Source organism: Schistocerca nitens, chromosome 8 (assembly GCF_023898315.1).
Source record: "Schistocerca nitens isolate TAMUIC-IGC-003100 chromosome 8, iqSchNite1.1, whole genome shotgun sequence".
NCBI classification, from domain to species: Eukaryota; Metazoa; Arthropoda; class Insecta; order Orthoptera; family Acrididae; genus Schistocerca; species Schistocerca nitens.
In genome coordinates this window covers 586,673,939-586,701,193 of record NC_064621.1, presented here as the reverse complement: position 1 = coordinate 586,701,193, position 27,255 = coordinate 586,673,939, and the positions used below count along the sequence as shown (strand labels likewise).

General features: G+C 41.4%; 1 protein-coding gene and 1 pseudogene across 1 annotated transcript in view; both read left to right on the top strand.

The window, feature by feature from the left end:
• Positions 1–27,255, top strand: part of LOC126199176 (carbonic anhydrase-related protein 10-like) — a 938,705-nt gene that overhangs the window by 255,414 nt on the left and 656,036 nt on the right. The window lies entirely within an intron of this gene.
• LOC126200079 (5S ribosomal RNA) lies at positions 2,492–2,609 on the top strand (annotated as a pseudogene).

The window sequence follows — 27,255 nt, the reverse complement described above, 5'->3', positions numbered from 1 at the left end:
TGCTAAGTTTTTTTTAATTTTGAACCCAGTAATTGCGTGTTAATCGGTGCCAATAACTACTCTTGAGTGGAAGGACTGGACCCTGGGTAATTTAAAACATCATTCACCATTGAAAGAAACAAAAGCTTTATGTCACTCAGAATTTAACAGGACTGATAATAACCATGTCGGACTGTAACTAAAAATTTTCTTCTTACTTTACTATCGAAGAAAACTCAAATTTTTGCAGCCTAAATATACATGAACAACCTTTTAACAGTCCGAGTGAATAGATGGCCTCAAATTTATTACAACTCGTAATGACATAAAACAATTACTGCGCCACAGATACAACTGGAGAAAAATAAATTAACACCATCAAACAATCAAAATACTAATTCAAGGAGAAAAGCAGCTTTCAGAATTGAAAACAATGAAAGAACCACAGGAACTGTCGTGAAATTACAGATTTCAAATTGGAAATAACTTAACTCCGTCTTTGCTCATAACAACAGCGCCCAAAGGAAGTACTAATTTGCTTGAAATAATTACTGACGTGACTTTTGTAACACATTTGCCACCTGTGCTGGTGGGAACTGGCCGGTAGGAGTGAACGCCAGCCGTGATTGCAAAAGAAAATCCAGTGCTAAGATACAGCTAAACACGACAGCAGTATAACGTTATGAAGCCTGTAAATAACAAATGTATGCTCAGGAGCAACTGTAGTGCAGAAAGAAGGCTATTCGTTAACATACAGTAATTATTCAGTACCAGATTCGATACGAAGTACAGAGTAGAAGGGACAGATTTTAAGAAGGTGTATTAAAGCAAGCTACAAATAATGATAACAGAGCAGCTTTAAAATATACTCCCTGGCTTCGATCGTTACCGTGATATTGTCGTCTTAAGAGAAAATAGTTCAGTTAAGGTTGGCTTAAGTACAAGCTGAACCTTGAATCAACATATATGTAATTTTAGAGCACCTTAAAAATTTGTTCCTTTTGCCTACACAATAAACCAATGACAGCAACTTCATATAATAGATAATTATGCACCCTTTGAGGGCCTGCTAATCAAGAAAGGTATGTAGACAAAACATATACACCTAATTATGTTAGCGCTATGAACTAGCATTAGCCTTCAAAGGAGCTCAGGCAACGAAATTAAGACAAGCGGTATTTAAAAAGCCATAGGCACATAGACACGTGCTACTTCTAATACCAAAATGGCTTAGCTTTCAACTTGCTTTCCTTCATGCATACACAGGCGGCTACAATGAAGCACATGCTGAAAGCTTCAGAGGCCGCAGTCGCCCCGTGCTCCAGCACACGAAGACTCTCAGCGGCTCTCTAAGGAAAACAAGCAAAACACACTGAAATTTTAATATTAGAAAGAAGAGGATAATGGTAGCACACCATTTGCTCTCAATGCCATTGAATATCATTATCATGATCAAATTTATGGCAGCTCAACAGGTAGCTTAAATAACGCATACGAGGAAATCAGCTGAAATTTCCCCCCTATTTTTTTAAGGCAGGTAACATTGCATTTGTCGAGGCTCGAACCTCATAAGAGCTTGAAAGGCACTTCTTAAATCACGTAATGAACAGCGCCACTTGTAAAAGCAGAAGCAATTACAAAGCATGGAGTGGGCGCTCAGTCACAAATTCAGCCATCTTGCCAATACTAGACACTTGACTTTCCGGCTGGCTGAGAGTTAAGGCACTGACGTAGGCGAAAGCCGTACCTATGCATCTTCGAAAACATGGCAACGCTCAAGAAGGTGCTACTCCAGGACCACCACGAGCTCGGCCACATCACACTACGGCCAAGCAAATGCCAAATCCTTCCGCCTGGTCGTACAGAAAAACTCTCCGTATCTCTACCCACTTTGTGTCCATTTTCTCAATAGATGCCTGCACTCGTCCCAACACTCCTGCTGCGGCCGGGCGCCACATATCCGACTTCGAACTGCAGCCGCCACGGCACAACGTGTATGCATGCCGCTATGGTCAAAATCTACCGTGCATGGAAAATGGCGCTAACCAAAACTGGCGCCGAAGCCACTGTGGTGCAACATGTGCCGTAGATGACTGGTGAAGAACAGCTCCGGAGAGGTATGCGGGGGAACTGGCGCGCGACTGTTGAGCAGATGACTGCACTGATGAAGCAAGGGGCAAACAAAGGAGTCTCCTCAACAACTGTTCAGCAAACGTTGCCGCATGTGTGCCTCCGCAGGAAGCACCTGGTTCAAGCACCCATACTGACTGCTGTTCATCGGCGACGAAGGCCGCAATATGCATGCAAGTACCACAACTGGACGTCCACTGGACGACGACAAGTGACCTTTTCATATTAATCACGTTTTATGCTCCATCGGACAGATGACCACTGGCGTCTATGGCGTGAAACGACTGCAAGGCCGGAGGGGCGAGTTTCATAATCTGGGTAATGATTTCGTGGCATTCCAACCCTGCATGCAGTTTGTTTTTCCCCAGCAGGACAATACAATAGCAACGGCCTTGCCGCAGTGGCTACATCGGTTCCCGTGAGATCACCGAAGTTAAGCGCTGTCGGGCGTGGTCGGCACTTGGATGGGCGACCATCCAGGCCGCCATGTGCTGTTGCCATTTTTCGGGATGCACTCAGCCTCGTGATGCCAATTGACGAGCTACTCGACCGAATATTAGCGGTTTCGGTCAAGAATACCATCTTACGACCGGGAGAGCGGTGTGCTGACCCCACGTCCCTCCTATTCGCATCCTCCACCGAGGATGAGACGGCGGTCGGATGGTCCCGGTTGGCCACTCGTGGCTTGAAGATGGAGAGGACAATACAATGTGTCACGCAAATCGAGTGATTGTACATGGTTCTAAGAGCAGCAGGATGAATTTACAGTTCTTCTTTGTCACCCAAACTTTCCGGATTTAAGCCCAATCGACAGTATGTGGACGACCTCAACAGGGCTGTACACCCCATGGATCCTCAACCGAGAAACCTAGTGCAGCTGGCAATCGCACTCGAGTCGGCCTGGCTCCACCTCCCTGTCGATACCTTCCAGAATCTCACTAATTCTCTTCCTGCTCACTTTGCAGCTGTCCATGCTGCAAAAAGTGATTATTCTGGCTTGTGACAGACGGTCTCATTAATGTGACTGGACAGTGTACAACGAGAAGTATAGCCTCCTAGAAATAGCTTCTTATCATGGTGACTGGTATTTAGACAAGACTTATGCAATTCTCCAACTTTCCCTTTGTTATATAACCTTCAAACCACTGCATGTTTACTACACACAACGCTCTTAGAAAGCTATTTCGTAAAACTTAATCGTTGTCTGAGTTTCTTATGAAACACTGATTTTTCTTATTCACTGCCTAGTTACTGTGAAAGAACTATTTAACCGACGCATTTCGTTCAAAAATAAAGAGTGAAAGTAGAGGATAAAATCGCTTGAAGCGTAGTAATGATCTTCATTGCATTCCTCTACTTGATCTACGTTTGTAGAGAATATGGTTTACTAGGATTTGTGCAGTACCAATTCATATCGTAAGCCATACTAAGATTCAAATGTGTGTGAAATCTTATGGGACTTAACTGCTAAGGTCATCAGTCCCTAAGCTTACACACTACTTAACCTAAATTATCCTTAGGACAAACACACACACCCATGCGCAAGGCAGGACTCGAACCTCCGCCGGGATCAGCCGCACAGCCCATGACTGCAGCGCCTTAGACTGCTCGGCGTCAGCCATACTGAAAATTATAAAAGCAAAATGATAAAGATGGTAGTTTGCAGATTACTGTATGTGGAATTAAAATTGCGGTGCGGAGTGGCTGCGCGGTTAGAGGCGCCATGTCACGGATTGATCGACTCCTCACGCCGGAGGTTCGAGTCCTCCATCGGGCATGGGTGTGTGTGTGTAGTTCTCAGCATACGTTAGTACAAGTTCCGTGTAAGTCTAGTGACGGATGACCTCAGCAGTTTGGTCCCTTAGGAATTCACATACGTTTTTTGGAATTAAACTTCATAAAGCCAAAGGGCGACAGAGTGGAAAAGGACTAAAATGCACCTAAATAGCCTGTAAGTCATACAGAGAGGACGGTCAGTTTCCTACGTTACTGAAGTCATGCAACCAGTTGGTTTATACCAGATTTTAGGCTGGAAAAATGTAATGAACGAACAGCGTAAATACGAGCTCTGATAAAAAATAAAACGGTTATGAACTCTTTTAGCAGCAACTGCTGACGACACAACCATTCCTTGTAATTCGTGCGTTAGCCTAATTTACTGACACAGGTAGGGTCGAGTTAGAGCACATCCTGATTTGTTAGTAAGCACACAGAGACGTTAGAATGTTTACAACGCCTGCCATGCATCTTGGATTTTCAAAAGCGCGTTATTGTTAAGATCTGCTTCAAGTTGCAAAAACTGCCCCACGAACTCACGAAATGTTGAAATCTGTTTAAGGCGATAATTTTGTAACTATGTAGCCTGTTTAAAAGCAGTGTTAGTGATTTAAAAGCAGAAATGAGTCAGCAGAAGAACGTTCGGGAGGTCCAGTAACCGCGAAAACAGAACAAAATCTGCAATAAGTGGCAAAAATGTTTCGTTCAAACAGGCGAGAAACTATTCATGAGCTTACCGAAAAACATAGCATCTCGTACAGGTAATTGCAAAGCATTTGAAAATGGGGCGATTGATTGCAAAATTTGTTCGCAGACTCTTGAGTAATTAACGTGAGGAACATCACATGTGACTTTGCCGGGATGTGATGGTTCTTCTTCATTCAGATCCGGACTACATGTCCAAAATTGTAATTGGAGGTGAAACGTGGGTCTATTGGTATGACCATGAGACAAATGTTCAGAATTCCAAATGGAAAGTCGGTGAACCTCCTCACCGTAAAAAGACTCATTAGTGGAAATCTATATCGGAATCATGATCATTGGTTTTTTTCATATCAGGGGCATTGTGCGATCATAGTTCCAATGTGTACAACTCTTAGCTTCGAATCTTGCAAGGCCGTACTGCAACTTTTTGCAGATGTACGAAGAAAGAGACCAAAAAAATGGGGCAGTGGCCTCTTTCCACATCACAGCACAGGGTCCCACATCTCGCTAATGATTCGCGAGTTTTTGACCGGAAAAAATATTCCTGTCTGTCCACATCCTCCTTACTCACCAGATATAGCATCATGCGACTTCTCTAGCTTCCCAAACATTAAAATCCAGCTTAAAACAAAACGACTTGACACCATTCGTCACACTGTGAGGGCCACTCCAGAGCAACCGAGCGCCGTTGCAGAGGAGGCCTTCCAGAAATGCTTCCAGTCATGGACTGAAGATTGTAATACGTGCACTTGTAGCCAAGGAGCGTACTTTGAAAGAGTTTTGATCCAATTCCATATAAGATTATTACTTTATTTAAAACTATTCACCTTATTTTTTTTTTATCACACCTCGTATCTTTGCTAATGCTACTGTTACATGATACAGAATTAATACCGTTATTAGGACCATATTAAAGTTTACGTTATCTGCAAATTGAACCCACCTGTCACTTCCCGTTCTCTAAATAAAACTAATTCGTATGAAACTGCGATCCAAAGAAATTTTTAATACTAATTAACAATTCTTCTTTTCTTCACGATATAGGAACATATCAAAAAATCATACCTATGCAATCTCTAAATAAAGTATCACTTTAGAAAGCAGAACAGGTAAAGGGGCCTTCAAAGACAAAGTAAGTCTACTAGTATCACACGTTTGCCTTAACCTTCGTTTGGAACTCGGCACAGAATGGAAGTCAATCATGGACTGTGGAAAGCCGGAGAAGCGATGTGGTGCTGTAGAATGGTGTTTAAAGCTACATGGACAGATAAGGTAAGATATGAAATTCCCTGCTGAATCGCCGATATGGGGAATATGTAGAAAATGGTGACAAGATAATGGTGATAGGACATGTGCTAAGACATCAAGAATTATCTTCATGATAGTGTAGACAGCCATAGAGGGTAAAGCATTAGGTGAAGACCGTGATTGGAATATATCTCACAAATAACTGGGGAAGTCAGGTGCAAGTGGTATTCTGGGTTCAAGAGGTGGTGGACTACATCAAACCATTCAGAAGATGGTGGCACAAAAAAGAGAAAACTTTCACAGAATCTGTATTACAAGTGAATCTGAGACATCGCACGCTTGTGGAAACTTGTTGCCATATCAAATTGGAAAGATAAGTGATATTGTGTCGGTGTTTACAGAGAGTAGGGGAAGTCAGGCTATAACAACAAAACTGGATAAAATGAAATAAGACTATGGAAGAAACTAGTTGAGTGGCACCACCTCCACTAAGCCGTATTGAAAGGTCGATTGGTAACCCTGTTCCTACGTATACGGAAATGAGCTACCAGCTTCCTTGTTGGTGCTACGAACAAAAAAACTTACAGGTGAGCTTCCGACTTTTAACTTTTTTCACATATATTCACCCAGTAGTATTGTAGGTAATTACATGTTCAAACAAAGTATAAGTTATCTTGTGAAGCATACCTTTAGCCATGTTTTGAATGGTACAAGGTTCTGCCAGAGCACGCAGTAGCAGAACGTTTCTTGAATAAATCAAAGAAGGCGTATCAGGCTACAATGACATACCATGTGTCAGAGTGAAATGACAGAGTTTGTCATTTTACCACGATGTGGACTGTGTTCTGTGTAGTTTTTGATAGTATTGAAACGTCCCCTTTTGAAAAATTTATACAGGACTGTGCTTAAACTGACACACAGTATTTTTAGCGCAACGCAATCTGACTTTCAAAATTCCCTACAAAAGAATGGCCCTGACTAACATTAAACTATACCTTTCACAAATCACTTACCTCACAAAAATATTCGCTGCTCAAGCTACTGCAATACAGCGAGCGCCACTACTGCCAGCTAAATAAAACATTCAAACTACCGAAGGCACTAACTACTCATAGGGATAGTTAGCAAATGAAAGATATTAATAGAGAACAAACAATGTATTTACCTTGATATCATCATATATAAAGCAGTTCATGACAAATTTCAAAACTCCGCCATCTCTCTCCCCACATCCACCTCTGCTGGCGGCTCACCTCCAACTGCCCAACGGTACGCGCTGTTCATACCCAGCTGCCTAACACTACAATGGCGAGTATTACAACAATTAAAAGCAGCCACAGACTGCACACAGCACAACCAGTGATTTTCATACAGAGGTGGCGTTACCAATAAAAAAAACCTAAACAGCCTACTTACATAGCCCCCATGCTCCCCACAAAAATTTTACAAATTGGGTTGGGCACTGGCCAATGCATATTTGTTAAAATTTTTTCACAATTACAATAACAAAGAAATCAAATGCACACACTTGTTGATACAATGTTGCTCAAAAGCTAAAATTTTCTCACAGTCCATAAAGACAGTCCTAATCGTTCATCACAGTGCAGTGTTTTTCTCAAAGTCTGAGCAGTAAAAGAAAATGCACACGGAAGTAGTGGATTTCCATGCAGTCTTGAAGAAGTAGCGTTGTCCTTCCAACGGAAAGACAGTGCTGACTCTCGACATGAACACAGGTAATGGGCCACAACAGAGCAAACCCACAGCGGAGTCAGTCGAAGTTTTGAAGAGTATTGTTTGGTAGGTCATCACAGAGCAGACCCACTGTAGTCCTCGTAGAGCTTACGGTATCGGTGGGCCACCAGAGGCGCAGACCCACTGCAGTCCTTGTAGAAATAATGGTATTGGTGGGCCATCAAAGATGCAGACCCACTGTAGTCCTTGTAGAGACGGCAAGCAGCCATCTGTTGCGACTGTGCAGGTGCACAATCACCATCGAAGAGTCTTGTGGAGAATATAGCAAGTCCATAACCACCACTTGTGCACACACAAAGTTTTTGGAATTGTCCTTAGAACCAGCAATGCTGTTATCCAGTCCCTTGCTGAATCATTAAAACACGTGCAAACACTATCACTCCCTACTTCTCACATATTGTGCATATGCTATGACCAACAGAAACGTGTGCAGTCAAAATATATTTAATTTGAAGACCTGGTGTCAATTACAATTTTATAACATAAGAATACAATTACGAGGTACAAAATACATCATTCAAGAACATAACAATACAGATAACATTTGTAGTACAGGCTTTACAACAGAATAGAAATAAACATATACATCAGTGTTACAAAAATAATGACATAAGTACATACATAAAGATCAGAATAACTTTCGAAATATCAACTTCACACATGAGCATTAACACAAAACATAATAAATAATATCTAAGCATCTTTACAAGGTAAATAACATATTATTAATGCCAATTACATTTGAGGATAACAGTATTCCTCGTCATAGTGAATGCAGCTTAGTATTAGAAAAATTCTACATCATAAGTCTTATGAGGTAAACATATAAAGACAGGAAAAACATAAATACCCAAAAAGTCCTATCTATACCTCCTTCCTGTATTCTATTCATATTTCTTTCAAAATAATTATTTCTCAGTGCAAAATACTCATTTTTGCCATATCTGTTTCTTGTGGCTTCTCAATGCATTTCTTCCAATTCATCATAGTTAGTTTCTTATATAGTCTACCCCCTCTTAAGCTAACTTAAATCTACTGAGCTCAGATGCTAAACTAAGGAACGAGGCAATGCAGCAGCAAAAAAAACAATTAACACAAACAGGAATGATAAAAAATACAAAAGGCAAAGCAACCAGCATAAATTACAACTAATATAAGGCAATGAGCAGCAAACAAGAAAAAATAAATCTGGCTTAGCAGAGTAACACAAATTAAAATTCAGTAGCACTATGCCTGGCAAACAGCATAACTTATACCTAAACATGACAAATTTCAAGCAGAAAAAGTATTACACTAAAAATGGCCATGTCTAATACCTATGTCACATCTTAACACTAGAGTGATGCATCACGAGAACTTACACTAGCGGATAAGTTACCAAATCGTAAAGAAATTATTTATGGAATTTCTGTGAAGGGAAATGTCTATTAGTGCTCCCTCATTTTTTTTGAAATATATCACAAAACTATTATTTACTGGATCTGGAGACAGAAAATATTTATATTAGTACATCTATAAAATTTTATTTTAACCAGTGCTGCAGTGCAGCTAGAAACTAGATATTAAACAAAATGAGTAAATAAATACATAAAGCAAGCCATATGGCATTTCTCTCAACTAGCACGACAATAGCCGTGAAATGTTGTGATGCTTTCTACAAAGGAACGTCAATAGCGAGGATAATGGCCTCCCCCTTTTTTTTTTCTACCTGTGCCGCTGGAAGGCTAATGGTTTTTTTTTTTCGGGCGGCTGTCGCCTTGGTGGGTGCCCGCGACACATTACGTGCAGGTGGTCACTTAACTTTCATACGGAAATATTTACGACAGCAGTTTCCGCTATAGTGACAGTCTCACATAAAAATATTTCACAGGTCAAGAATTAGCATTGCAAATCTGTAGAAACAAAATCTTATTAATGTAACAGTGTCCAAAAAAATTTTCGTCGGCATTGTGATACATTCACGCATTTACACACATTTCATAACTCTTAAAGTACGGTTCTTGGTTTCCAACAACCTTTTCCACAAATCAGGGTTCCTAGCCACTGTTCATTATTCCTTACCTTATTATACATATACATATCATCGACACATAATCAAATTCCTCATATAGCATCAGCTTATTGATCATAAACATACCTCAACAGCATAATACACATCATCGTCGTAAAAATAACATCATAAAACCTCAGCCAAATCTCAAAATCGTCGTAGCTTCCTGGAATAATTTCAAAATCTAAAAAAAAATTCTCTGCTCATGACAAAAGTGTCATCTACCTGAAACGCACTTAAAAAATTATGATCCCATACCAAATACATCATTCAATGCTCTCATAGTATCACAATGCTTCCGACAAAATATGAACAGTTTACAAAGTACAGACAAAATACAATTTCGTAAGTGTGAAGTTATCCAACCGTATAATTACGTAAACATCTGTCACTAATGTAGTAAAAAAAATGTTTATCTCTCAGTTAAATGATCAGATAGCTGTGTAATTTGTGTGTTAGAGAAATATGGTACCGATGTGTAAAGTTGTATAAGCAAATACCATATTAGCTAGGGCTCCTTGTGCGTGCCAAACACATGGTACACAAAGTATCATTGTACTTCAAGTATCTTTAAAAATAAATGTTTTAAGTACAAAATTAATCACTCAAATGCGTGTACTGTAGCGCTAAACTGTGCGTCTTGTTGTAAGATAATCTCTGTGAAAGTCTCGTAGTTATCGTCCTCCGAAAGCTAAGTTCTGCAGAAGTCAATGTACTTACCTCATGATAAACAAAAGTGAAATGCTTTGTCTATAGATATCTTAGTTATTACGCTTATTGTTGTGATGAAGCAAGTACTGTACTGTAACGTATTGTTGTGCTACGAAAAAGGCTGTCTCATTGTTGCTATACCACAAGAGTTACTACTAAAACATGTTTTTCTTTCCAAAAGAATTCAGAAAACTGTGCAGACATAAAACAGATACACCGCAAAAGCAACAATGTAAATTGTGTCACACATTAGTAGCGTCGTGATATAGTCGTGTAGCTGTCACATAAACTAACCTCTATGTCATCTGGTATCTCTCAGAAAATACAGCGAGCGCCACTACTGCCAGCTAAATAAAAGATCCAAACTACGGAAGGCACTAACTACTGATAGGGATAGTTAGCAAATGAAAGATATTAATAGAGAACAAACAATGTATTTACCTTGATATCATCATATATAAAGCAGTTCATGACAAATTTCAAAACTCCGCCATCTCTCTCCCCACATCCACCACTGCTGGCGGCTCACCTCCAACTGCCCAACGGTACGCGCTGTTCATAGCCAGCTGCCTAACACTACAATGGCGAGTATTACAACAATGAAAAGCAGCCACAGACTGCACACAGCACAACCAGTGATTTTCATACAGAGGTGGCGTTACCAATAAAAAAAACCTAAACAGCCTACTTACAGTATTTAAGCTATTTATTTTATAGACCAGTTGTAAGTAGGTTGTTTATGTTTTCTTATTGGCAACGTTACATAGCGCTCTGTATGAAAATCACTGGGTGTGCTGTGTGCAGTCTGTGGCTAGTTTCCATTGTTGTCTGCCATTGTAGTGTTGGGCAGCGGCAGCTGGATGTGAACAGCGCGTAGCGTTGTGCAGTTGGAGTTGAGCCGCCAGCAGTTGTGGATGTGGGGAGAGAAATGGCGGGGATTTGAAATTTGTAAGACTGGATGGCATGAACTGCTATATATATTATGATTATTAAGGTAAATACATTGTTTGCTCTCTATTAAAATCTTTCATTTGCTAACTATGCCTATCAGTAGTTAGTGCCTTCAGTAGTTTGAATCTTTTATTTAGCTGGCAGTAGTGGCGCTCCCTGTATTGCAGTAGTTCGAGTAACGAAGATTTTTGATGAGGTAAGTGATTTGTGAAAGGTATAGGTTAATGTTAGTCAGGGCCATTCTTTTGTAGGGATTTTTGAAAGTCAGATTGCGTTGCGCTAAAAATGTTGTGTGTCAGTTTAAGCATAGTCTTGTATAATTGTTCAAAGGGGACGTTTCACAGTTTAAATTTAACAACAATAGAAGCGGAACACTATATAACAAAATAAATTAAACGGAACTGATAAACGTGTAACGATAAACAAATGCAACGAATTTACGTAGGTCATATATAAGTACGTGAATTTCCCCTTCCAGATGGCAGACAATAAAGTAAAGAAATCGTCAAGACAATCTGGGAATGCTGTGCGGATGCAGGAGATGATGTTACTAGAGGAGAGATGCAATGGCTGCGGGCTTCGAAAGCATTCGGAGTTCTGCAGGCTACGCTTAGAAGAAGAGCTAGGAATACGGACAAAATCTTAAACCGTGTTCAGAAAAGATAGGGTAGGTTCCAGACAACTTTGAACGTTGCATTGGAACGTGAACTGTTACAACACCTGAAATTATTGAAGTCGCACATGCATGGTATGACTATGAACAAGGTGACAACTTTCATTCCCTATAGATGAGATAAGCGAAGAGGAAACGTAGTTTTGGAAAAGAAACATTGTACGAAAAAGACCTTTTTGGTGACAATGATGCTTCCGGAGATTGTACTGCTTAAAACTACTCACATTCAAAACCTGGAGAACATTTGTGAAGGAATCAGTAGCATCATTTGTGGCCACAAACTGAACTTGCTGGAGTTAGCCATAGAACAAAAACTATATTTGTGACGTATGCAAAGAGGTAGGAGTAGTGAAAATTATTTTTACTAAATCGGAATTAATCGTGTTGTTTCATGGATTAACATTGTTTCATGGATTAACATAAGTGACTCTACTTTCAGTCTTCACTTTTGGTATGAGTGGAGTGAGAAACCTTAATTGACACTGTTGAACTATTTCAGGAATAGTCTTACTTGTTCCTCAGTACAAATCTATTAAATATACGATACATCAAAGGTTTATCTGAATTTTGTACTTTTTCTTAGTGGAATGACATTTAACTTTGACATCGCTCTAAAATGACTTATAATGCACTTTTTACAAGAACATGAAAGTTTATGGTTATTAAATTATAGCCGTGGCACCAAGATAGCGAAATCTACAACTGACCGAGGCATGATTCTGAAACAAATTTTATTTAACATCACAGTTTATGAAGCAATAATGACTTAAAAACGAAATGGTACGCCATTTTAGCCATACTTTCTCCACCTGGTTAAAGGTACAGATCCTCTTCAACGTAGTTTGTCACACAAAATGGCAAGCAGGTGATTGAAGCGGGACGTGCAGCGCTCGCGCAGCTAAATAACGCACGCCGTGCTGTGTGGCAGCAGAGGCGCGCCTGACTGCTAGGCAGGCCCGCGACGCAGGCCCGACTTCATCGCTCGCGAGGGACCGCTCAATTATTCAGCGGGCCTTCCCACCCTGGAGGACCCTTATGAGGTCCGGGACGGCAGCTGACTGCACATGATGCCCAGATCTCCGGCCCTCCGGGCCCCTAAAGTATTGCTAGTCCTCTGGCTTACAACAAAGTGCGGCCAGCCTACATCCCCAGCCATACATCTCCCGTCATGCAGCCTACCCTTCGCTATTTGTTCGCAGAATGACGCGCACAAGTCCACCACACGGCCTCAGAAAGTAAAAATGGCAACCTAAAGGATAACGTCTTGACAAACAGACAACAGGCAGTGCGTTCAGTTCTCCTTGTCGACATTGTAGTTTGAAGTAATTAAAAATAGTAAATAAAGTAAAAGGAACTTCATTTCTCAAAAATAGTTATAAACCAGTATTTTTAAATAAAAACACAAATTCTTCTCATCTTCCATATTTTTAGCATGTAGCTACCAGTGAATGCTTAGGATTAGACATTTGATAATACGGGATTTAAATTCGCGACTGAACATCCAATATCAGATTTTCCGAACTTTCCCTAATTCTATATTACTGCAAATGCAATGACAATACTTTTGAGAGGTTACGGTTGATTTCCCATCTGTATACAGCAGTCTTGCGTTTGTAGTTCATATCTAGTAACGTCGTCATCAGTGTGAGAAATTACGTCATAGTCTGCCCACAACTAAACTAATATTTCGAAAATTTAATTCAGTACAGTACTTAAGGCATCAATTAAAATTGCATGGAGAGTACATCCAATATAACGACATTGCTCTGACTGAAGTTATTTAAATAGTGATAATTATTCCTCACAGAATCGTGAAGTGAATGGTGAGTACTCTGGTTTCAGATCTCGTATAGCAGGAAAAAATGTCTGCCTTGTGCCAGTACGATATCACAGTTGCTTTTTATGATATCGTAATCATCAGTTTGTCGCAACATTTTTGGGACACCCTGTATGTACACGTACACATATGGGCACACTACACGCTATACTGATTGCGTTTTTTTGCCGTCTGTGTTAACTGCCATAAGCGCCTGTACTCTGGTACTCAAACCAAAGTTTTCAGTTGTATGTCTGTATGTTAGTAACTCGTTTATTTAATATTATCAGATTTTTTATATTACAAATCTCTGTTAAGAATTTTTAAATGTTCTCTTGCAATTATGGCTACGATTAGTCTGAAATTTGTTTCCGCATTTTTTATTGTGTACTATTTACCTGTTTCTATGTTTATGTGTGTTTTTAAATGATTTAGTTGTCAATTTAGTGCACTGGAAACATTGTAAAATAGCATCATCTTATATTCAGTGCACACGTTAAGAATATTGGTGACAGAGGCTAACTGCTTATAGTAAATTGGGTTTATGATGCACATTTTATAAATCATTCTATCGCCTGTTGAGTAAGTCATTCTCATGCATTTATGTTGAGCCTTATGGCAATAAACTTTTATAAATAATTTTTTTCCCAGAAACAGCACTGACCTCAATTCAAATAAAATAGTTGCTTTTAATGATGGGTTTTAACCTGTAATTCCATTGTCTATATTTCCAGAAAATATTGCATAGATTGGTTGATTAGTCCTACATATCTCCTATATATATATATATATATATATATATATATATATATATATATATATATATACACTCCTGGAAATGGAAAAAAGAACACATTGACACCGGTCACCGGTGTGTCAGACCCACCATACTTGATCCGGACACTGCGAGAGGGCTGTACAAGCAATGATCATACGCACGGCACAGCGGACACACCAGGAACCGCGGTGTTGGCCGTCGAATGGCGCTAGCTGCGCAGCATTTGTGCACCGCCGCCGTCAGTGTCCGCCAGTTTGCCGTGGCATACGGAGCTCCATCGCAGTCTTTAACACTGGTAGCATGCCGCGACAGCGTGGACGTGAACCGTATGTGCAGTTGACGGACTTTGAGCGAGGGCGTATAGTGGGCATGCGGGAGGCCGGGTGGACGTACCGCCGAATTGCTCAACACGTGGGGCGTGAGGTCTCCACAGTACATCGATGTCGCCAGTGGTCGGCGGAAGGTGCACGTGCCCGTCGACCTGGGACCGGACCGCAGCGACGCATGGATGCACGCCAAGACCGTAGGATCCTACGCAGTGCCGTAGGGGACCGCACCGCCACTTCCCAGCAAATTAGGGACACTGTTGCTCCTGGGGTATCGGCGGCGACCATTCGCAACCGTCTCCATGAAGCTGGGCTACGGTCCCGCACACCGTTAGGCCGTCTTCCGCTCACGCCCCAACATCGTGCAGCCCGCCTCCAGTGGTGTCGCGACAGGCGTGAATGGAGGGACGAATGGAGACGTGTCGTCTTCAGCGATGAGAGTCGCTTCTGCCTTGGTGCCAATGATGGTCGTATGCGTGTTTGGCGCCGTGCAGGTGAGCGCCACAATCAGGACTGCATACGACCGAGGCACACAGGGCCAACACCCGGCATCATGGTGTGGGGAGCGATCTCCTACACTGGCCGTACACCACTGGTGATCGTCGAGGGGACACTGAATAGTGCACGGTACATCCAAACCGTCATCGAACCCCTCGTTCTACCATTCCTAGACCGGCAAGGGAACTTGCTGTTCCAACAGGACAATGCACGTCCGCATGTATCCCGTGCCACCCAACATACTCTAGAAGGTGTAAGTCAACTACCCTGGCCAGCAAGATCTCCGGATCTGTCCCCCATTGAGCATGTTTGGGACTGGATGAAGCGTCGTCTCACGAGGTCTGCACGTCCAGCACGAACGCTGGTCCAACTGAGGCGCCAGGTGGAAATGGCATGGCAAGCCGTTCCACAGGACTACATCCAACATCTCTACCATTGTCTCCATGGGAGAATAGCAGCCTGCATTGCTGCGAAAGGTGGATATACACTGTACTAGTGCCGACATTGTGCATGCTCTGTTGTCTGTGTCTATGTGCCTGTGGTTCTGTCAGTGTGATCATGTGATGTATCTGACCCCAGGAATGTGTCAATAAAGTTTCCCCTTCCTGGGACAATGAATTCACGGTGTTCTTATTTCAATTTCCAGGAGTATATATATATATATATATATATATATATATATATATATATATATATATATATAACAGTTCTCGATCGTTCCGTTCCTGAGCCCCACGTTGTTTGATGACATACGACATACTACTTCAAAATAAAAAGCCTCTTTCACCTTACTAATAACAATACGTCCAAGGAATTGAACAAAATCTTTATAAGCAACTTGCCAGAGCAACCTGTTGTAGTGGCACCTACAAACCTCTACCCAATGACGTAGCTGCACTATTGGAATGAACAGTATTCGAAGAGAAATGAGGCCGGAAGGTAAGTGACTGCTGGCGCAGAACATCGGGTGGCTAGCTGATCACATGGAAAATCGACCAGCGAGGTGTGAATGGCGAAGAATACAAACAAGCTCCGCAGGGAAATCGGGCGACAAAAATTGAAAACTTAACAGGAACGATAGACATCGTGAACATTAATGACGAATCGGGAACTCGTTTTCTATAATGGTCAGGTCATATTACTGTTCGCAACCTATTCTAATATTCGCATGAAAAATGAAAGTGTGACAATACACGTTTTACTTGAAACATTGGCACACTGCCAAATGGCTGGTTTGGTCTGCTGTAGCAGTTCACCAGAGATAGCCAACACCGTGTACCTTACTCCACAGGCAGTACTTTCCCCATCGACGAATATAAAAGTGGACACGAGGTTTTCACAAAGTGTCTCGCCGTGTGGCTTGTTAGCATCACATGTGTAGTCAGCCAACTCGCTGTATTCACGGACGTGCTGTTGCAACTGTCTCAACTGTTCAGGTGCCGTAATGTTCCTGCACTCAGTCGTTTGTTTTAAATTTTGCTATAGTATTTACTGTCTTTAGATTTGCGTCTATTTTAGATTACTTTGTTCAATCAAACAAGAACCTGATTTTGGTGATCGTTCAGTGGTTCATTCAATGAGCCCTTATTTTCGTTTCACAGTATGCCCTCGTTGTCGCATGTTGCGTAACATCGTTTCTTTACTGTGCAGAATCAGGTCTTATAAGAACATAGTTCTCCAACAGCGTGGACGCCCTTGTTATGTTTGGAAGTCGTCCCTCATTGCTGCATGGAACGATATAATCTTCACGGTTGGATTATGTCTTACCCACTTGATAGTAAGTAGGTATTGTGTCCTCTTCATTAAACCAATTAATGGCAACTCTGTTTAATGTGAGGGCGCACAACTCTCCACGATATAACCTTAGCGGTTACAGGAATCCTCACGTCAGGCATCCGGATAAACAAACACTGACGAACTTCCAATTCTAGTAGCGACATCCTCCGATGATAAAATGCATTGAACAGGTGTCGCATACTCTACACCTGAGGCACAACTTCTTCTCGAAAGGCATATGATTTCATTCCCATCGTTGACGGTGGCACATAGTGCTGCACGTCTTACTTCGGCTAACTGAACTGTACCTGAGCAGGGGCTTGGAATACCGTCCGACGCCTCGTGGTTATGCCTCATGTCAAATTATGAAACGCGTCGAAGACATCGAAAACAAAATGTTTAAACAGCAATGTGCTAAAGACGTATTTCAGACGGGAGGTGGTTCTGTGATGTTTTGGGGGTGTTTCCATACATGGACTTGGGTCTACTCATTCCGATTACTGTGTACATTATCCACAACGTTAATAACAACATGATCTGAAATCATGAATTGCGCTTTTCTTCTACATTTAACTGATGAGTATGCTGTGAACACTCCCCTCTTTCCAAATGACTATGCTCGCAGGGCTGTACGCGCAGGTCATACGGGCATAAGGTGCATTACGTCGGTGCCATTACGCTGCAAGATTTAACTTAAATTTTTTTTGTTTTATTACGTACGTGAAGATATTGTTCTCTAAGTTGTTGGAAAGTATGTTGGCTAAGAGGCAACGAAACGGTGATCCCATTGGCAACCTTTCGTGTTGGGAATTTGCTAAACGTAAACAAAAAGCTACACAATGAAGTCACAGTGTACACTTAAGAATCCGTATCACTTTAGAAGAAGAAAGCAGACAACAGATTAGATTTTCCGGATCTCCCCACAAAAGAAATACATAACACTCAGGCTTCACGATATTTAGGGAACCGACAACCACAAGCACCAACATTTACAATCAATCAAACGCCCCACTGATGTATAAACAAGCAGACTTCATTTTCATAATCCACTGAATAATGACACCACCATAAGCGAACTCCATTACACACATGACCTAGAGACGGATACATGGTTATGACACCCATGTGATTGGGTAGACAGCAAACTTGTCCAGGTGCGAGGAGGATGCGCGTACTGTTGATTCCGTACAAGTATAATTATGTATAATTCCAATAATCGGAAATATTGACTATTTTGCCTGTTGTCGATATTGATACTGGCAACATATTGGTCAAAGAGGTTCCAAGACTTTCGAGAATGTTTTTATATCGCGTTTGAAGTCGGATAACGAATGACAAAAGAAATATTTTTTCGTGTGACAATCACCAATCAACAATTTCAGATTTTTTATTTTACTTATATTGTGAAACCTTGCTTATTGACAAATTTCGCGATTATTGGCTAACGGGAAGTACACTAAAGTTATTGTTGAGTGCGTTTTCGAGTAGCAAAATGTGTCATAAGTGGCCGTATCTGTTGGCTGAATTGACATACGAGCTTAAAATTGTGACATCGTCAAGGATCCATTAACATTAATAAGTGACATCAGTTTGAACTTGACACCTCTAACCATTTCCGAGATAAAGGGTTCTTAACAGTAGTACAGACAGACAGATGGATGAGCAACAAAACGAACCCATAGGGATTCCGTTTTTATTAAATTGTAACACGGAACCCTAAAAATATGTGAACTAAAGGAAAATGAACAAGCCATGTGTATACAGTACCCTTTGCAACTTCAGAGAAGAACACAATACACCAACAATAGCCATGCTCAAGACAACCGATGAAGAACGCACAAATAAAACAAAATAGCACTCACTCACCTACACTTATAACACAGCTCACAGGATAGACCACATTTTAAAGAAACACAGGGTAAGGAACAAACAGCTTATAAAAAGCTCCTAACTCATCAGACACTCACTCATAGATAAATTCAACAGATCAGGCATGTAAACAAGCAACTCTTGTCAGTCATCATACATAAGGCAAACATGCAGGAGCACTAAAGCAAAATGTTCAGGACCGCTCTAGCTGTAAAAACTAGCAGTTCCCATAGCACATTTTCTAACTGTCAAATATCTCACAAGCTTCAACCAACTGAAACAGATACAAATCTAAAAATACTAAAACCCAGTCACAGCATATACTATAAACTTTCACTAGTAGAAAACTTCCACATATCGAAGGCATTAAGAGAAGGAAAACACTTCATAAACGACCACTATACTCTGCAGTGGCACACTCTTTAACCCATTGAAATAACTTTGCCAAAAGAAAGAGCTAGAGACAAAGAGAAAGATAGTGACGGAGGAAGGGAAGCTCATAGTAAACATATTTCAAATTTGTTGCGAAAAAGACTTGAAAACAAGTGGACGGCAACTGGATTTTCGCAAACAATTTGTTTGGCGAAGCGGAGAAGCGTTATTTTCGAAAGAAAATCGTGAAAGTGTATATATTTTGCATGCACTTTTCAACAACCCACGCGAAAAAGGATTTTCAGTACAAAATGTAAGTTATCGCACTACAAAATTACGTTTAGATACAATGTGACGCTTTAACTCGTTAAGTAAACTCACATAACATCATTTACGTGCAGATTGAAAGCTAACAATATCCAATAATGTACAGAGGGTCATATACAGCCCAATAACATAGAAAATTTAAGGTAATGACAACAGAAGGCAAAAACTATTTTAGACCTAATTTTCATTAGACTGTCATGTAAAACACGTTACGATTTCTCGGATTTAAATAAAGAGTATACAATGACGGTGGCACATAGGTGCTGAAACAAGTTTATACGAAAAAACAACTGTTTGCATAACAGCCGAACTTTATATCCAGCAATTTGGCCCGCAGACATGCCCACTACCAGAGCCGCTAAACCAAATGGTAGATTATTTTTGTTCGAACACCCCTTTGGGTTTCATATTTCATTTGATATTATCAACACAGTGAACTCTTAAGTCACACAAAAGGAAAATAGGGTTTAAAAGATATATAGTTGGAGTGTTTGAGGACTTTTATGCAATAGGGGAATCAAATCAATTCTTGAGTGAAAAATTGGTTCAAACGTAAATTGTTTCGTGGTGAATAATTTACGTGTTATGTAAAAACGCCAATACTGAGACATGATAGGTATGATGATTCTTCGCTTGTTTCAAAGTGTTTTCGTCACTTAATAAGAATAATCGGTTTTCTTCTATACTTAGGAAGTAACGTGTGGCACAGTTTTCTGAGAAATTGAAAAGTTTTGAAAATTTGTATTCTCAGAGTTTGAGTCACGAGTATTACATATAACCTAACTGATCCTTGAGAGTTATCTTTATAAACACGTCACAAATTGAGTCTATATACGTCCCCAACCGCTTTTACAATAATACATATATAACTATCGGTAACGAATATAATTTATCTCCAATTTTGCAAATTCATCGGGCACCACTGTTTTAATAAGAGCGGAAGTCCACACTTCACGGACAGAAAAAACTGATTCAAGTGGTAGAAGTCAGATTTCACTGAGTGGACCCTTATAATGCTAACAGAAGACGAATGGATGGTAGATTGATATTGTAAGTTGCTAGAGACACTGCAAATGTTCAACGAGTTTTGAGAGCTCGAGTGGTCCGATACCTTACCGTGTAGTAAAGAAAATATAAATCTGGGATATTTTCAGTCATTCTAATTTAAGATACGTTAATTACCTGACTCTTTAGAATGTCTGTTGAGACTAACCTATTATTTTCGTTTTGGCAATAACAGCATTCCTTTAGAATATTTTCGTATTATCAAAGGACGAGATGCAATGAATTTGATTTGTAATATCAACACATCCGCAGCTCGTAGTCTCACGGTAGCGTTCTCGCTTCTCCAGCACGGGGTCCCGGGTTCGATTCCCGGCGGGGTCAGGGATTTCCACCTGCCCCGAGATGACTGGATGTTGTTGTGTCGTGTTCTTCACTATCATTCATCCCCATTACGTTCGGAGGAATGAACGGGTAACCACCTCCATTAGGATCTTAGTACGGAGGTGCGGGTCTCCCGCATCGTTCCCCTACGCTTTGTCAAGAAGCATGGGACTTCATAATCAATATCAACATCTGTGAATAACTTAATGAAACAAATTTTTACCCAACAAATAGACAAAGCGTCCTCTTAAATGATATGTAGATAACCCTACTGCGGTATACTAACCACATCTAGTGACGCTCACCGGTGGAGGATGACACGGTGTTCGGCCGGTACCGTAGACCTTCCGGGGCCTATGTGGACGCAGTATAGAGGAGAGAGAGCCCTATTAGACACAGGACATTATCATCTGCGATTAATTGAGGAAACAATTAAACAAAGACACTTTATAAACAACATGAAGGAATGTGAAGTCACTGGCGGATAGAGTTACAGTCTCTAATCAACGAACACACGTTACAAGCGAAAAAGGGGCTAGTTTTCTTCATTACTTAGTAGAATCTTGTACGTCCATGTGTACCATCTTCGTATGGCTTTACATCTGCTTTTGTTAACATGGTATGAAGGCAGGCTTGCCCACGACGTCTATAGCGTGTGTACCTATCTTTCCTGTAACAGAACAAGCTTCGTCAGAATCTGATTAACTTCTCATGCTCGGGGTCCAGAGTAATGCAGAATTTTTTGAAAGATATAGTCTCCCCTGTTGGCTGGAGAAGTTATTTCACAATTGTAATTTCGGTCTCTGGGTTATTTTCAAGTGGTACTGCAAAAATTTTACTTCAGCACATATCAAACTTTAAAATACCCCGAGATGTGTAAGTGTCGGAGGATTTTAAAGTCTGACAAGTGCTGCAGCAAAATCTTTTGCAGCACCATTTGAAAATGGTTCAAAGGCTGAAACAGCATTTGCGAAATAATTTCTACAGTCAACCACGAATATGAAGTCCTTTAAGAAATTAGTTAAGATCACGTCGGCAAATTAGCTCTCTCATGCACACAGCTCTTGTCAAAGAAATTAAGCCGCACGCTTCAGTCGAATGCCAAAATATTCATTTGTGCATTAGTCGTGTAGTTTACAGAGTAAACAGGGCCGCTTATTTGCCACTAGTATTTCGCCTTCGGTAAAGCAGGCTAAGGGATGTTCAGCTTTAACCTTCACCTTGATTCACCGAAGATTTTCAAACAACTTCAAAAGATGCTGCCGAGATCTATCATCACACACTAGAGTTAAAGGCGTAATTAGGTCTGACTACTTGCCTGTTCTATTTCAGACGACATGTCAGTGGCCCTTTTTCTCAGGAAACCACAATGAAATAGTCATAAATTGTCAGAGGTAGTAATGGGTTAACTCACTGACAGCGGTCGTTATCGTAGGCACAATTTTACAATCAATACCTGATATATCTGTGTACTCGAAAGACTGCTTAAGGTCAACAGTTTCACCTAAAATGGAGGACAGCAAGCCAAACAACGCAGTAAATGTATAATAGAGGTTTTTTAAGGTAGCAAAATTTCACTGGGGACTGCAATATACAGAATGGTCAGACACTACAATGCTAATTAACTCGGAAACGACGAAACATGTAGACATTTTTCTTAACAGATATTCCTCAACACAACCTACTCTGCAAGGTCCTCTTCAGCTTTTGTTTTTGACTGTTTCTGACCACCAAATGTAGGAGATCAGGAGCAATTCTTATCTTTTCACATCGAGTATCAATTGGCAATATATGATACCAGTCTACGATAAGTAATTACTGTTGTAGTATCTTAATGTAAGGATAAGAACACAATATAAAATAAAATAACCAGAAACACATTGACGGAAGAGGTGCAACACACCGACGTGGTCAGCTTTGAAAGCCTCCATCTCCTTTGATTACCGGTTCTCTGAATTTAATTGTCACAATTAATAGATGAAATACTTCTCACCAAGACTCTAATCGTGTATAATATTGAAAATTGTGGATACTTGCAGAAACCACATAGTTTCTTGGACACTTTATACAAATAAATGATGGTAGTAGATGCTAAAGGACGACGACTTCCACATCGAACCGAGATTGCCGAAGATGTGTGCACAGGGTACAATGTCCGCGAAGTCCTGGGACAGAGAAGATGTGGGGGAGAGAGAGAGAGAGAGAGAGAGAGAGAGATGTGGGGGAAGAGAGAGAGAGAGAGAGATGTGGGGGAAGAGAGATAGAGAGAGAGATGTGGGGAGAGAGAGAGAGACAGAGAGATGTGGGGAGAGAGAGAGAGACAGAGAGATGTGGGGAGAGAGAGAGAGAGAGATGGGGGGGAGAGAGAGAGAGATGGGGGGAGAGAGAGGGAGAGATGGGGGGGAGAGAGAGAGATGGGGGGGAGAGAGAGAGAGATGGGGGGGGAGAGAGAGAGAGATGGGGGGAGAGAGAGATGGGGGAGAGAGAGATGGGGGAGAGAGAGAGATGGGGGAGAGAGAGATGGGGGAGAGAGAGGGGGGAGAGAGAGAGGGGGGAGAGAGAGAGCGGTGGAGAGAGAGGGGGGAGAGAGAGGGGGGAGAGAGGGGGAGAGAGAGGGGGAGAGAGGGGGAGAGAGGGGGGAGAGATGGGGGAGAGAGTGGAGAGATAGGGGGAGAGAGGGGGGAGAGGTGGGAGAGAGAGGTGGGAGAGAGAGGGGGAGAGAGAAAGGGGGGGAGAGAGGGGGGAGAGAGAGGGGGGGAGAGAGGGAGATGTAAAGGTAAACGTATTGATATAATATGTAAGTTAGTCTATTCGCAGGCGGTACGAATCCTCACACTGGTGTAGCCACAGATTAGAATTCAGACCACAACGACAGATAGTTTGAAAGGATATGTAGCGCTACCGCAGAAACAGGTCTTACTGAAAACAGCTGATTTTCTGAATGTTTCAAATGGCTTGGCATACTCCTTTTAACAATAGGCTGGCCAGATGGACATGGGAAACATTGGTCTGTTGACAACCAGTACAGGATAGCGTTACAAATGCAGCAAAGGAACAACTAGGAAACAACGAGTCAATAAGAACTCGTTATGGAAAGAGCTTTCTCAAGAGCAGAAACACTTGGCAGGTACACAATGAAATTTCTGATGGCAAAAAGTTTGAGAAAATTCTATTGGTAGATAAACAACATTTGCGAATGTTTGTGATACGACACCACAATTGTTTGAGATTGCATCGTAGACTAACGAATTTTGAATAAAGTCAAGGGACAAGAGGAAGACCAGTAAAGCACCTTACGAAAGAATTATATTTTGTTGGACTCGTGCAGGAGACGTGTCACTAGCTGCTGTTGCTTTGAAATTCTCGTTTCACTTTTACATGCCACCACCACCTAGTCCAAATTATTCGTAACTACGGTCCGACATTCACTGATCCATTGCACCTTGTTGACATCGGGGAATTCCCAATTGCCTGGTCAACACTGCTGAGTCGGTCGCCTAAGATATCGCCGCTAACTGCGTCTAGACAGGATCCCGTTGATCCATTCTAGTGGCGTTAGTCTTCTTACTTTACTCATCCTAGGCAGGAACTTTTAGTTATGTGTAATACGCGTGTCAAGTGTTACCCGTGCCATACGCCACATCAAAATATAGAGTTTCTAATCAGTATTCTATTTACCCAGTTAATCACCCGTTTTACAGGTTAATCTCAACGCTTACGTTCATTTTCAATGTTTCACTCACTGTACTTGCAACGTCAATGTTTTAAATAATGAATTATGAGGTGTTTTCTACTATTTTCTGTTTCAGGACTGTGTGCACACTGTAATATGTTGAATTGGCTTGCAGCAACAGGGACGGAAACCAGTTTATGAATTATACGCACCCGTTTTGAAAAACTGATCTTACGTCCTCAAGACTCAATCTGGATTTTATTAAAACAGAATGTATTTGTCAGCTTGAAAGACACCTGAAAGTTACGTGATTCTAGTATCAAAATGGCAGACATAACTTGTTAATGGAATATCCGTGTGTGTGTTTCTCTAGCGACTTCTACGCCTATAATTCACAAGCCTCCCACCCCCCCTCCCTGAACCATGGACCTTGCCAGTGGTGGGGAGGCTTGCGTGTCTCAGCGATACAGATAGCCGTACCGTAGGTGCAACCACAACGGAGGGGTATCTGTTGAGAGGCCAGACAAACGTTTGGTTCCTGAAGAGGGGCAGCAGCCTTTTTAGCAGTTGCAGGGGCAACAGTCTGGATGATTGACTGATCTGGCCTTGTAACGCTAACCAAAACGGCCTTGCTGTGCTGGTACTGCGAACAGCTGAAAGCCAGGGGAAACTACAGCCGTAATTTTTCCCGAGGGCATGCAGCTTAACTGTATGGTTAAATGATGATGGCGTCGTGTTGGGTACAATATTCCGGAGGTAAAATAGTCCCCCATTCGGATCTCCGGGAGGGGACTACTCAAGAGGATGTCGTTATCAGGAGAAAAAAAACTCGCGTTCTACGAATCGGAGCGTGGAATGTCAGATCCGTTAATCGGGCAGGTAGGTTAGAAAATTTAAAAAGGGAAATGGATAGGTTAAAGTTAGATATAGTGGGAATTAGTGAAGTTCGGTGGCAGGAGGAACAAGACTTCTGGTCAGGTGACTACAGGGTTATAAGCACAAAATCAAATAGCGGTAATGCAGGGGTAGGTTCAATAATGAATAGGAAAATAGGAATGCGGGTAAGCTAGTACAAACAGCGTAGTGAACGCATTATTGTGGCCAAGATAGGTACGAAGCCCACACCTACCACAGTAGTACAAGTTTATATGCCAACTAGCTCTGCAGATGACGAAGAAATTGATGAAATGTATGATGAAATAAAAGAAATTGTTAAGATAGTGAAGGGAGACGAAAATTTAATAGTCATGGGTGACTGGAATTGGTCAGCAGGAAAAGGGAGAGAAGGAAACGTAGTAGGTGAATATGGACTGGGGGTAAGAAACGAAAGAAGAAGCCGCCTGGTAGAATTTTGCACAGAGCACAACTTAATCATAGGTAACACTTGGTTCAAGAATCATAAAGGAACATTGTATACATGGAAGAAGCCGGGAGATACTGACAGGTTTCAGATAGATTATATAATGGTAAGAACCAAGTTTTAAATGGTAGGAACCAGGTTTTTAATTGTAAGACATTTCCAGGGGCAGATGTAGACTCTGACCACAATCTGTTCGTTATGAACTGTGGATTAAAACTGAAAAACAGCAAAGAGGTGGGAATTTAAGGAGATGGGACCTGGAAAAACTGAAAGAAACCGAGGTTGTAGAGAGTTTCAGGGAGCGCATAAGGTAACAATTGACAAGAATGGGGGAAAGAAATACAGTAGAAGAATGGGTAACTTTGAGGGATGAAGCAGTGAAGGCAGCAAGGGATCAAGTAGGTAAAAAGACGAGGACTAGTAGAAGTTCTTGGGTAACAGAAGAAATATTGAATTTAATCGATGAAAGGAGAAAATATAAAAATGCAGTAAATGAAGCAGGCAAAAAGGAATGCAAACGTCTCAAAAATGAGATCGGCAGGAACTGCAAAATGGCTAAGCAGGAATGGCTACAGGACAAATGTAAAGATGTAGAGGCTTATCTCACTAGGGGTAAGATAGATACTCCCTACAGGAAAATTAAAGAGACCTTTGGAGTAAAAGAGAACAACTTGTATGAATATCAATTGTGGTGTCACCGCCAGACACCACACTTGCTAGGTGGTAGATTAAATCGGCCGCGGTCCATTAGTACATGTCGGACCCGCGTGTCGCCACTGTCAGGATCGCAGACCGAGCGCCACCACATGGCAGGTCTAGACAGACGTACGAGCACTCGCCCCAGTTGTACGGACGACATTGCTAGCGACTACACGTACGAAGCCTTTCTCTCATTTGCCGAGAGACAGTTAGAGTAGCCTTCAGCTAAGTTAATGGCTACGACCTAGCAAGGCGCCATTAACCATTTGTAAAGTTGCATGTACCTCAAGATGGAGTCTCACTTGTATCATCCAGAATGCTGTATACCAAAGGACAATATAAAAGTTAAGTGTTCTAGTAGCTACGTTCTCTTCTTTATCACATTCATTACGAATCCTGT